The sequence below is a fragment of the Onychomys torridus genome, chromosome 17 (genome assembly GCF_903995425.1).
Source record: "Onychomys torridus chromosome 17, mOncTor1.1, whole genome shotgun sequence".
In the NCBI taxonomy this organism is placed as follows: domain Eukaryota; kingdom Metazoa; phylum Chordata; class Mammalia; order Rodentia; family Cricetidae; genus Onychomys; species Onychomys torridus.
The window spans coordinates 52513266-52525398 of record NC_050459.1 but is presented as its reverse complement, the minus strand read 5'-3'; positions in this window follow the sequence as shown (position 1 = coordinate 52525398).

Genomic DNA, 12133 nt, shown 5'->3' with positions numbered 1-12133 from the left:
ACACAAGCAAATAACATTTCAGTATAATAAAGCATATGGGTCTGTCTATATTTCCCAGGTTAATCTTGAACTTCTAGGTTCAACCAATCCTTATGTCTAGCCTCTGGAGTCAATATGACTACAGCAAAAAAAAAAAAGTGTGTGTGTGTGTGTGTGTGTGTGTGCGTATGTGTTATTGTTAGTTGTTTTGAGATGGGGTCTTACTATAGTCCAGGCTATTTTTGAACTTGGCAACTTCCTGCCTCAGCTTTCTGAGCATGACGATTATATGTGTTCATTGTCAGATCAAAAGAATTATTAATAAGCAATTTATGAAAAATATTTTCATATGTGCATGTTCAGTTTGGCATCTACTAATAAACTATAAAAACTTGTTTGAAAAAAGATAAACTAATAATATTACAGATATTAGTGTGAGCATGTTTATGTACCAGTATTATGTAAACTCTATCTTGGTAGACCTTCACTGTTTGTATAATAATATTAATGCTTCAAGCCAGATGTCTGAATCATGAGATTAGGATATGATTGCAAACCATTTATTACACTGTAGATCTCCTAGTTTCTGGGGACTGGGTGCAGAGTAGATATCTGCCTGATCACTGAACTAAGATTCTGATTGTCACTTACTTGCAGAATGATTTTTGACCAAGGCATTGAACTTTGCTCTACTTATAAAATTGACTAATCGTATCTGCTTCATAGATTATTGACTCACAGGGAGGCAATGAAAAGCGGTAAAAACAAGGACTGATACATAACAAGAACTGCACGTAAATGCACTGTTCTTCACATAATTCTCATTACAATTTTGCTTCGCACAAGCAATCAGAAATGCAGAATATCTTCCATGAAAAAGCAAGGGACAGAGAGTATCCATCAGACTCCTATGGACTTAGGCTATTTTCCCATGTGATCAGTGAATTCAATTTTTAATTGACATTTGTTTATATAAAATTGCACAATTAATAATTTCACCTTACTAAATGAGCCAACTGCATTTTTGAATGATCTAAAATATTGTACTACTTAGACAGTATTACATATTGCATGAACTTGACTTCAGATAGTATCAAGATTTTCCTATGAATAATTACCTGTTCAGAAATCATCATAGGTTAAGAATGAGAGCTACAATTTTCTTACTTAAAGGACAGTGAGACAACAAATAATCCATGAGTTTCACCTTCCTATGACAACATAAATGACCCAGATAACATTAAGGGAGGAAGAATTTATTTTGGCCCATAGTTTTAGAGAACATTAGTATATTATAGCAGCGAAGGAGGGAAAATCAATTTAAATTCAGGTAGTGGAAGTCAAAGTCCAGTCTCTTCTAAGACGCTGGCAATCTCCTTACTGTAATCCTCTACAAAATCATAATAAAAAAGGAGACAACATACTTCCAACATATAATGGCACAGCATATGCATTACTGTTCCCAAAGGAAGGAAAGAGAGCATAATGAGGAAATACTAGACCAACACAAGACTGAAAATCATCTGGACAAACTCCACTCCACACTGTGCATCTCCATGTCAGATGCTCTCCAGATCTCCAACTCCTTTCAGCTTTGTTGACTGCAACACACTTCTCTCTCTTGTGCTGGTTTCACACTTAGCTGGCAGCTCTCCTGTGCAGGTATCCCATGGCGCTGGCATCTCCAACATCTTGGGGTCAAACCACCACAAGAGTATAGCATGAGATCTCCTGGTGCTGGATCAGGAAGAAAAATTTCTCTAGAACAAGGAGCTATGACCTTTCAGAGGCTCTCCTCTTGGACCTACTTTGCAATTTTCTAAAAGTTTTATGGTCTTCCAAACTAATATCATTAGGTCCAGATCAAGAATTCATAATTTGAGACTGTGAGGGGCAAATTTGGATTCAAAACATAAAAGAATACTCCTTTCATAGGTGGTCAGATGAAAAATTTTGTTCATACAATGGATTTTGATTATATTCTTTCCCCTCCCCTAACTCCTCTCAGATCTTTCCCGTATCCCTATGTTCTCAACTTCATATTCTTTCTCTCTCTCTCTCACACACAAAAAACCCCCAGAAAAACAATAAACAAACAATAAGTGAAAATCAAAACAAGCTAAAAAAAATAAAGAAAAGAAAACCAATAAGGTAACAGAATAAAACAAAACACAAAACTCACACACAAAAAAACCACTAAGCCTGTTTTGTGTCAGCCAAATTATCCTGGGCATATATCACCCTGGATTGTGGGTGATATAGCCAGTGACACTCCACTGTAGAAATCAGACTTTTCTAACAGATATCAATTGAAAATAGCTTCTTGAGGACAGTTATTTTTAATAAGAAATGCAAAGTTTCACAGTATGTTGTAAAGTATTTTTCAAAGACATAAAAATAGGAAACTATGATACACAAACTGTGCCCTGGTTTCAAGCAGCTTTGAGAAAATGATGACCAGGACACAGGAGGAAGATCTCATAGTTCAGACTAGATTTTGGTCAATGGAAGATGAAGAGAAGGAAGAAAGAGAGGAGAAATTCCTTTTTTTCCCAACCATTCTTCACATGCAGACAGATGCAGTACTTATATGGACTATTAGAAGACATTTCAGAAAATTCAATTATAAGCTACACCTAATCCCCCCAAATAAATTTTTTCTTTGGTGGTTTAGGGATAAAAACATTTTAGTGATTATACAAGACTATGTGTGTCATACATGCTATCATTAGGTCAATAATAGTTAAACTTAATTATTTAATATAGCCAAATACAATTCACACAAACAATACTTCATTCTTTTAGAATAACATGTTCATGTGTTTAATTAAGTGATGATTAAATATATTTGAGTATATAGACTATTCATACAATTCTTTGGAATCTTTGAGTTATATTCTTGGCACAGAAAGCCATTTACTATAGTGATATATTGGTCCTCTTCAACTACTATGAGCTGGAACATTTTCTATCTTATTTTCTTGCTGCATCTCCTTCCTAAGGTTGACAGATAAAGCAAATAAAAATGCAGGCTGTCTATCTGACTTTGAGTTTCAGATAAAGAACATAAAGTTTTTAGTATATTTTAATATACATTTAGTATATATTTTAGTACATATTTAGTATATCTAATTCAACATTTGAGACTTACAAGTATATTTAATACTTCAAATATACTTAAAATAATTTGGCAATGATTAAAAACCACAATTATTATTTTTTATGAAATTTAAATGTACTAGATCCTATGCATTTTATCTGTCAACTGTATCTCTTCTGTAACTTTAGATTAGAGGTTTTTATTTTTGTTTCTGACAAAGGGTCATGCCATGTGTTAAACATTGGATTCAAATGTCTGATTCTCTGGCCTCTAAGCCTTCTAAGTGGCAGTGTTATCAAACTTAGGGTCATAGTCTTTGTCCCAAAAAGAAGTCAGTTTCAGCCACCTGTCTCAGATAAGACAATTAAAATGGCCAAATTAGCAAAAAGCAGAAAAGACAGGTTTATTTAATGTGACGACATTAAGAAGAAGTTTTTTCAGTTAGAGAGAGAGAGAGAGAGAGAGAGAGAGAGAGAGAGAGAGAGAGAGCAAACTCCTTACCCCTCCTCCAACTAACTCCTTTTCAGTGTAAAGAAATACGGTTATGGTTTAAGTAGAAGCCAGAGCTTCTAAGAAGTCCAAGTCAACGTTTGGTCCTGCATGCCACTAACCAGTCATTGGTCAAATGACTTGTAAGCTTTTCTGGAAAAAAAATTCCCATTCTGTCTTGCCCAGGCTTTCTCTTCTCCATGCATAAGGTTACTGGGATTCTCAAGGCCCTTCATTTCAATAACCTGTTAGCCAAACTAGAGAAACACAACTGTCCCTTTAGAATATCTTCATCCCTGCCATGCCTGTTACCCTAGTTACAGGACGAGACCACTGGCTTAGATGTAATGGTTTTGAATGCAGCGTTAATATATGTCACATCTGTATCCCGTACTGTGGTACAGCTAATAGTGGTAGATTTTGAAGGGGACATATAGGTTGATGGGAAACGCCTACCTCCAAATCATAAATTCCTGATCTAATTCCATGGGATTGTCTGAAGTCTAGATTCTTGCCATTTTTGTTAATGAGCACTGCCTAAGAGTGTATGAGAAGCTGGCACCTTCTTGGTTATTCTGTAGAAGCCTAGTTTAGTAAGATAATTCAATATAGCTCTCAGTGTGTCTGCCTTTGCTCCAGGAAATGAACTGAAGACCCCTCAGGGACAGTCACATATTACTACATTACTTTGCAAGTCTTTGATTTTATCTAGGCAGTGATTGAAACTTAATGTGTCCTTCTGTGTCTTTTCCATTAATTGTCACTTCTCACATGGGGTTTTGATAAAGGGGAACAACACCTCCCAGTAATGACTATTATACAATCATTTGGCAAATGAGGTGAGAGGCTCTGGAAACAGAGCAACTGACACCTTCCTAGTCCCAAGTGCATGCAGCTGCAGCTGTAGAATAAAAATCAGGTCTCCTCCAAATTTCATTGACAAGCCCTCTGCTTTATTATAGACATAGCTCAACTTAGTTAATTTAGGGAACTTATATTTTTAAATTAAAATATGAATAAAACAAAAAACTTACCTGATCCTTTGACTCTCATATAAATGGCTCCCACATCCTTCAACGACAGCCCTGCTTCGGAACACCAGAATGGTGTCCATTGTCTTCTGTTAAGTGACTGTAGGTCAGACTGAGGGAACGCCAGTTGTCTCCGATCCTGTGCCTGTAATTGCTTTGAGATTTCATGTCATTACTGTGCTCTTTCCTTTTTCCACATGAAGCTAAGTTGTCTGGCTCCAGTTCTAACTTTTCTGATTACCTGTCTGATCTCACCATTACCAGGCAATTGCCTTGTTTGGAGAATTTAATGCTTTCATTGGAAATTTGAAAGATTTTTTTTTCTTTTGTTGCCCCCCCCCCCCCCCCCTCCTAATTCCTGCCCTGGACAGATTTCTGCTTCTTTCCCTGCTTCTGTCTGGCTCCCTCACACAGAGAGTTCTTTGAAGTCAGTGGAAGTTCAGCTTAAAGGCACATGCCGTGCTGTGCCCTGTGGATGGGGGAATTGTAAGAGGCCAGCCTCCAGCTTTTGTTGTGTTTGTTACCTATCTGGTAATGAAAGATAACGGGATGAGCATTAAAGAATGCTATATATGGCTCAAATAAAATTGAAATGAAGTTCAGTTTTTAAAAGATTTTGTGTGAATTTCTCAATTAGTAAAGTGAGCATTTCTGCTGAGAATACAACTCCTGGAATCTAGAAAACCATGCGCTGTTCCTTTTTTCATGGTGCGAACCTATGACCACCAGAGACTTTGGTGTCTAAAATCTTCATATGCAGCCAGCTATCTGAGATTTGTCTTCTGCAATCCCAGCTCTGTGAGGTGAAGCAGAAAGATGATGAGTTCCAGGGTTGCCTGGGCTTCATAGGGCATCCAGGCTAGCCTGGGTTATACTGTGATATTCTGTTTCAAAACCAACAAATAATGAAAGCTTTATAGGTAACATGTGTGGTTCATATAGGGAAATCATCTTCAGAATGTGCAAATGATTCTTGAGGTGATGAACTGAAAATCTCCACCCTTCAGATGGAATACTCAATGGAGAATGATGCCGACCATGATGGCCTTCAGAATAAACAACAGTATGAATTTGGGAGGGCCAACAAGGAAGCTTGGAGTATGTGCATGTATGTAAAACACAAGTTTAGAAGCACTTTTATTTTGGGGAGAAATCTCATCAAGACTTACTTAGTGAATTAAATGTCTGTCTTTCTTTCTTTCTTTTTCTTTTTAAAACTTCATTTTCATGGATATGACCCCTGATGTGGGTGCAATTCTAACAGTTAAGATGAGACTCATAACTTTCTTTCCTTGATGATTCAAAAGTTTCCCAGCATTTGGAAGACCCTTTCTTAACCTGCTCTTCTTCTGAACACAAAAAACATATTTTTTATAAGACACTTTAATTTCTAGTTTCAGTATAAAGACAGATTGTCAGGGCAATAAATGAAAAGAAACTCAATGCAGCTCTTTTGGTCAATGTTCCACCACAGGCCCATATTAATATTTTATTCCCTTTAATATTATTACATGATGCAGGCTTTATTTAAATGAATTTGACGGCCTCTTGGTTGTCTTGACAACCAGAGGGAAAAATTAATGTTCTGCATTTAATCTCAGCTCAAGGCGCTAAATTATTTTGGAGGTCAAAACCGTTATGCATATCATGGTAAATTATTGAATGTAATAACTATTAGCTGACTGTCTATGGGTTTTTTAAAATTGTTTACTTCATGCTTCTAATTTTTAGAGTAAGACCTACTTCAACTTCTGTTCTTTTTTTTTTTTCCTTTTGTGTCTCACTCTTATCCTAGCCAGGTAATTGTTTTAACGTAAACTATGAGAAGATGTCAGGTAACTCTCTCACAAATGATGTCTAGCTGACTGTTTATAACCAGCTGAGAGCTCTTCCTTTTGCTGGCTCCATCTTCATACGAAGTTTCAAGTATTCTGAGAGAAACACTGGCTCTGGAATAATGGAAGCTATTATCTTGTTTAAGATAAAATCATAGAATGTGTCCCATAAAAGAAATATTGATTGCAAAAAGAATCTGGTTCTGGCTGTATTCTAAGTCTCTGGAGAATAATTGAAACAGTATTGAAAAGGTGATTGGAGTATGAAATGATGTGGATTTTCATTTCTTTTCTCTCCCTCTCTCTCTCTTTTTCTTTTTTTTTTGAGAAATAGTTTCATGGGAAAGATACTAAAAGAGATACAGAATGTAAAAAATGTGCTTCCTGTTTACAGTGGAAAGAAATCCCATACACCTGTCATTGGTATAGTCTTAAAAGTGACCTCACAGTGACAGAGTTGTTCAATATTTAGGGACTATGGGGGTGTCACTCTTAATTTCTGAGCATTTTTTATGATGAGTTATAAAAACAGTATCTTGAGACTAATATCGTTCTTCTTTAGATATCCAAAAGGTGGCTGTGGTGGTGGTGGTGGTGCTTGAAGACACCTGCTGTCTCCGCAGCATCTGGCCTTCTCTGTGTTTTACCTCAACTAAAGGAAGTACTTTCTATGAAAAAGACTTTTGGAGGCTAAGCAGTTTTAACTGCTTTACTTAAAGCAATACCAGTCATGACCATAAAAGAAAAAAAAAAAAAGAGCTTGGAATAAGAAGGTGATTTTTCTTCCTGGTAGTTGATGGCAAAGGGCCCAAAAGACTTCCAGTGTTTCCCAGCGTGTGGTAACAGCTTATCTGAGAGAACATCGGGCACTTGACAAGGCTGGCGGTTGGGATGCCATCCAGACCACACCAAGAGGGCTGAAGTAGCGCTCTTTATCTGGTCGTTCTTTCTGCCATTCCCATCTTCCGGATAAATTGCTTCATTCATCAAAATGAGAGCTTTTCGGAAGGCTTTAGGTTGGAAGTGTCAGGTCAGTCCAGGAAACTGGGACAGCCTCTTGGTGGCCTGTTTTCACGCAGGGGAGCATCCTGGGAGGAGTAAGGACAGTTCAGCTGGTGTGCTTCTCAGAGGGCAGCCCAGTTTCTAAACCAGGAATCATCCTCCACAAGACTCAGGCTTGCGGAAGGGGAAGGCCTGGACTCTAGAACGCGCCCCTAGATGTCTAGCTGACTGAATAAACACCTCTATTGCAATACTCTGTACTTGCGAGATGATAAACTCTCATCCTTACCTTTATCCAGTATCTCAATTAAAACCGAAACAATGTCAAATGAAACAAAATTATGTTGATTGGTCATGGTAAGATAAAGGATACTCCTCCCCTGCAGATATTTAGAATTCATCCCGATGAATAGTCAGTGATCCTCTTCTAAGGCTGAGTTTGGGAAGAGAGCATCAAAGGACCAGGGGAAAGCCCCAGGCACCTAATATAGATGGCTAACAGGATTTTACAACCAGGAAAACAGAAGTAGCAGGAGGATATATAGTTCATTTGGGGACATAGGAAGCAAGGCTCAGGATGTGGGATTTTTTTTTTCTATGAAGACAGAAAGGTCTGCAGATCTATGGTGAATTTGAAGTAGGTAGACATTTAATTGTACATTATACATTTGGGGCTACTGAGCTTTAGAGACCTAAATGTTTTCATAGGTGATCTTTTTTATTATGTTTATTTATTTACACAAGAATGCCATAGCATGTGTGTGGATTTCATAGGACCACTTTCATTGATCAAGTCTCTCTTTCCACTGTATGGGTCCTGGGGATCAGAGTCAAGTCACCAGCCTTGGTGATGAGACCCTTTACCTGATAAGCCATCTTTCTGGCTCCATAGATATTATTTTCAGATATGATGGTCTTGGGTTTTCAAAGACTTGCTAAAAAAAACCAAAACAATAAAAATACTCTTTCTCTTGATCCCTGTTTTGCTCATTTAGAAGAGAAGCTATAGATGGTAAACATTTTCCTCTTTCTTTTTGGACCTTCTAGGACACAGTTATGAAGATCATGCATGAAATGTTAAAATGACAAGCAGGAACACACTTGGGCATGCTCAATCGTATCATAAAGCACTAGCTGGAAGTTAAGAAAGCACACTGAATATGGGCTGATACATGAACCTCTCCTAAAGATGACTATCTTGGTCAGGTCAGTTCCATAATGCCAGCAGGCTGGACCACAAAGGATAAACGGCTGTTAGTGCTGCAGGGGGTCCAGTGTGGTGGTGCGTGTGTGCAATTCCAGCATTTTGGAGGTGAAGGCCAGAAGATGAGGAGTTTAAGGCCATCCTCTGAGTCATAACTCTCTTAGCTATTCTTCTATTGCAGTGAAGAGACACTATGACCAAGGCCAATCATATAAAAGGAAGGATTCAATTGGAGACTAGCTTATAGTTTCAGAGGGTTAGTCCATTATCACTATGGTGGGGAACAGTGCTTCTCAACCTTCCTAATGTTGTGACCCTGTAATACAGTGCCTCACATTGTGGTGACCCCCAACTATAAAATTATTTTCACTGATACTTCATAAATGTAACTTTGCTACTGTCATGACTGTAGTATAAATATCTGTGTTTTAACCCCTGTGAAGGGGTCACTTGACCAGCAAAGCGATTGCAACCCACAGGTTGAGAAACACTGGTGGAGAATGTGGTGGCACATGGACAGGCATGGCTCTGGAGAAGTAGCTGAGAGCTTTACATCCTGATTCCTAGGAAGTAGGGAGAGAGAGAGAGAGAGAGAGAGAGAGAGAGAGAGAGAGAGAGAGAGAGAGAGAGAGAGACACAGAGAGAGGTATAGACAGAAAGGGAGAGACAGAGACACAGAGAGAGGGAGAGAGAGACAGAGAGACAGAGAGACACAGAGAGACAGAGAGAGGGAGAGAGAGACAGAGACAGAGATAGAGAGAGAGATAGAGAGAGGGAGAGAGACAGAGATAGACAGACAGATATACACATACAGACACACACACACACACACATACAGACACACCCACACACAAAGAGAGAGAAACAGAGACACAGAGGGAGACAGAGACTGATCCTGGAATGGGCTTTTGAAACGTTAAAGCCCACTCCCAGTGACTCACCTCCTCATACAAGGCCACACCCACTCCAAGGTCACACCTCCTAATCCTTCCAAACATTCTATTCCCTGGTGACCAAGCATTCAAATATATGTGCCTATGGGGGTCATTCTCATTCAGAGCACTACAATAGTGAATTTGAGGCTAACTTGTCCTGCATGGTGGAGGTTTATGGTGGGTATCTGGACAGATTCCCAGCTCTTCCCCTTTCAATCTTCTCTGCAACTATTAACTGCCTGAAGAATCCTTCTCAAATGCGTCTGCTTTGGGGTACATTGCTCCTCTGCTCTGAGTCCTCCCACCATGTCCCTATGCTCTAGAGAAAGGCAAACAGTCTCAATTGCTCATCATGTGTTAAACATTTGGTCTGTGTTCTCCTTGACCTCATTACTTGTTCCCATTCCTCACCATCGCAACCTCACCAGACTCCTTGAACTCTTCAGGCCTGGTCGAGGCTCAGGCCAGTTACCTGATGTTCACTTGGCCTAGGATGTCTTTTCTGTCATGGCCACATCTCCCCTCCTCCATTTCCTTCATGTTTATACTCCTGTCAGCTACTCAAGGAGGCTCTCTAGATAGTCTAATGTGTTACTACCGTTAGCCCTTTCTCTTGCTTCTTTAAGGCTGTATTTTACTCCAGAACTTCATCTAAACTACTGTCCATCTCATCAGTCTGTTTGCCTTGTGACTTCCCTCTAAAGTTTAAACTCCATGAGGCCAGAATCTTCCAGTTGCGGAGGCATTCTCCATGCCTGAGATAGGCTTTGGAATGTGATAGGAGCTGGATAAATGGGAATTGAATTTGTGTATGTACACACACACACACACACACACACACACACACACATACACACACACACACACTCACTCACCAAACCAAACCAAATCTGGAACCCTCTTATTCTTTTAGACTCTCTAAATAAGGTTGGTCCTCAAGGAAAAAGAAGCAGAGAATTACTGTTAAGTGGTCCAGTCTCCCTACCCAACAGCAGACATACCTTTCAGAGGAAGAATAATGTCATGAAAACTTGGTGAGGAACAAGTGTGCAAATGGAGGATGACATATATGGGTCTCTGACTAGGTGTCATTTGTAAGAAATCATGTAACTCAAAAATTATTTTTGCTTCTTTTTTTGCCCCCCTCTGGCCCCAAATTTAAAAAGCTGTCTTCTCTGTCCCTCTGTAATTAAGGAACATGTCACAACAATCTTTGTCAGAGCTTTATAAAGACAAAAAGCCTTATAAAAAATAAAGATGATTAAAACAAGACTACTGAATTTGGCAAGATATGGCCCATGGTGCTGTTATCACTGTGAAGATGTCAACAGGTAAAGAAGTAAAAGGATGGATGCTAAGCACTCTGTTATTCATGGGAAATTTATGAATAGTTATACTACTAATTAATTTTTGAGTGACAGTCTTCAGTTAGAAGAGAAAAACAACCTCCGTGGCAGAGGAGTTTAAATTCTTGGAGCAGGTACAAAGTAGAGATTAGTGTATTAAGTGCCTGGTGTTCATAAAAGACTGTAAGATGCTAACCAGTGTCACTGAAGAATCATAAAAGATGCCACTTTAAATTGGGAGAATGGTAGTCACAAAATCAGTGAAGCCTGGTTTGATAACAGTTAATATTGGGTTGAGGAAGATGCTCAGTTGTTCTCACATACTGTCAATTTATATTCTTTGGCTATTGGTACTGGACAACAAGGTTTGTTGGATATACTGAGTTTGGTAAAGTGCTGTTGAGAATCAGTTTGTTTTTTTGGCCCTGACTACTCTTGTGGGTAACCCATTGCTACCTTTAGGTGACATCTTGTATGAAATGTATGGCTTTTCACGCCTTTACAACTTGAAAAATACCTAGTTCAGCCTAAATAAAACCCTAGATTTGCATTCAGTTGAAAGATTCTTTTATCCTTCTGTCTCACCTAAGGGAAGAGGGATCTAGTCTTTTTTAGCAAACACCTTGGTTCAGTCCTCCTCTATTCTGTCCCTTGCTTGTGGCTTTCTCAAGATGGATTAGAAGAGAGAAGATGGATGATGATATGGCAGTATGGTGGTTTACTTATCAACCAGATGTTTGGCTGTATCTGTTGCCCTGTACCCCCACTTTATGTACCTGAAAGCTTAGGCATTAAAAACTGCTAAGATTAAAAATTCATTTCAATTATTCAGAGCAACAAAATGGTAGATTAAGATGTCCTGATCTTTGGCTAAAGGGAAACATAAAACCCAGCCTCTAACTGGGTAAGATAAAACAGGATTGTTACTAAACCCAGTGGGAAGGCAAGTCTCAAATGTATGGAGCCTTTGTGGGGTTCTGGCCTAATGTGTCTCCTACACAGATCTAATTTCACTGCCTTCTTTTTATAGCTCTCTCTTGAGTCTCAGAGGAACTTTGTCATGGCCATGGCGACCCTTCTCTTGTGGGCTGGAATACTGATCCTTATTTTACAGGGCAAAGAAGGTAGTTACATTCTTCTTAGTATACTCACTGTGTAAATGAAAGCAGTGATTAAATGGCTCTGACAAAAAGGTTAAACATATAATATGTT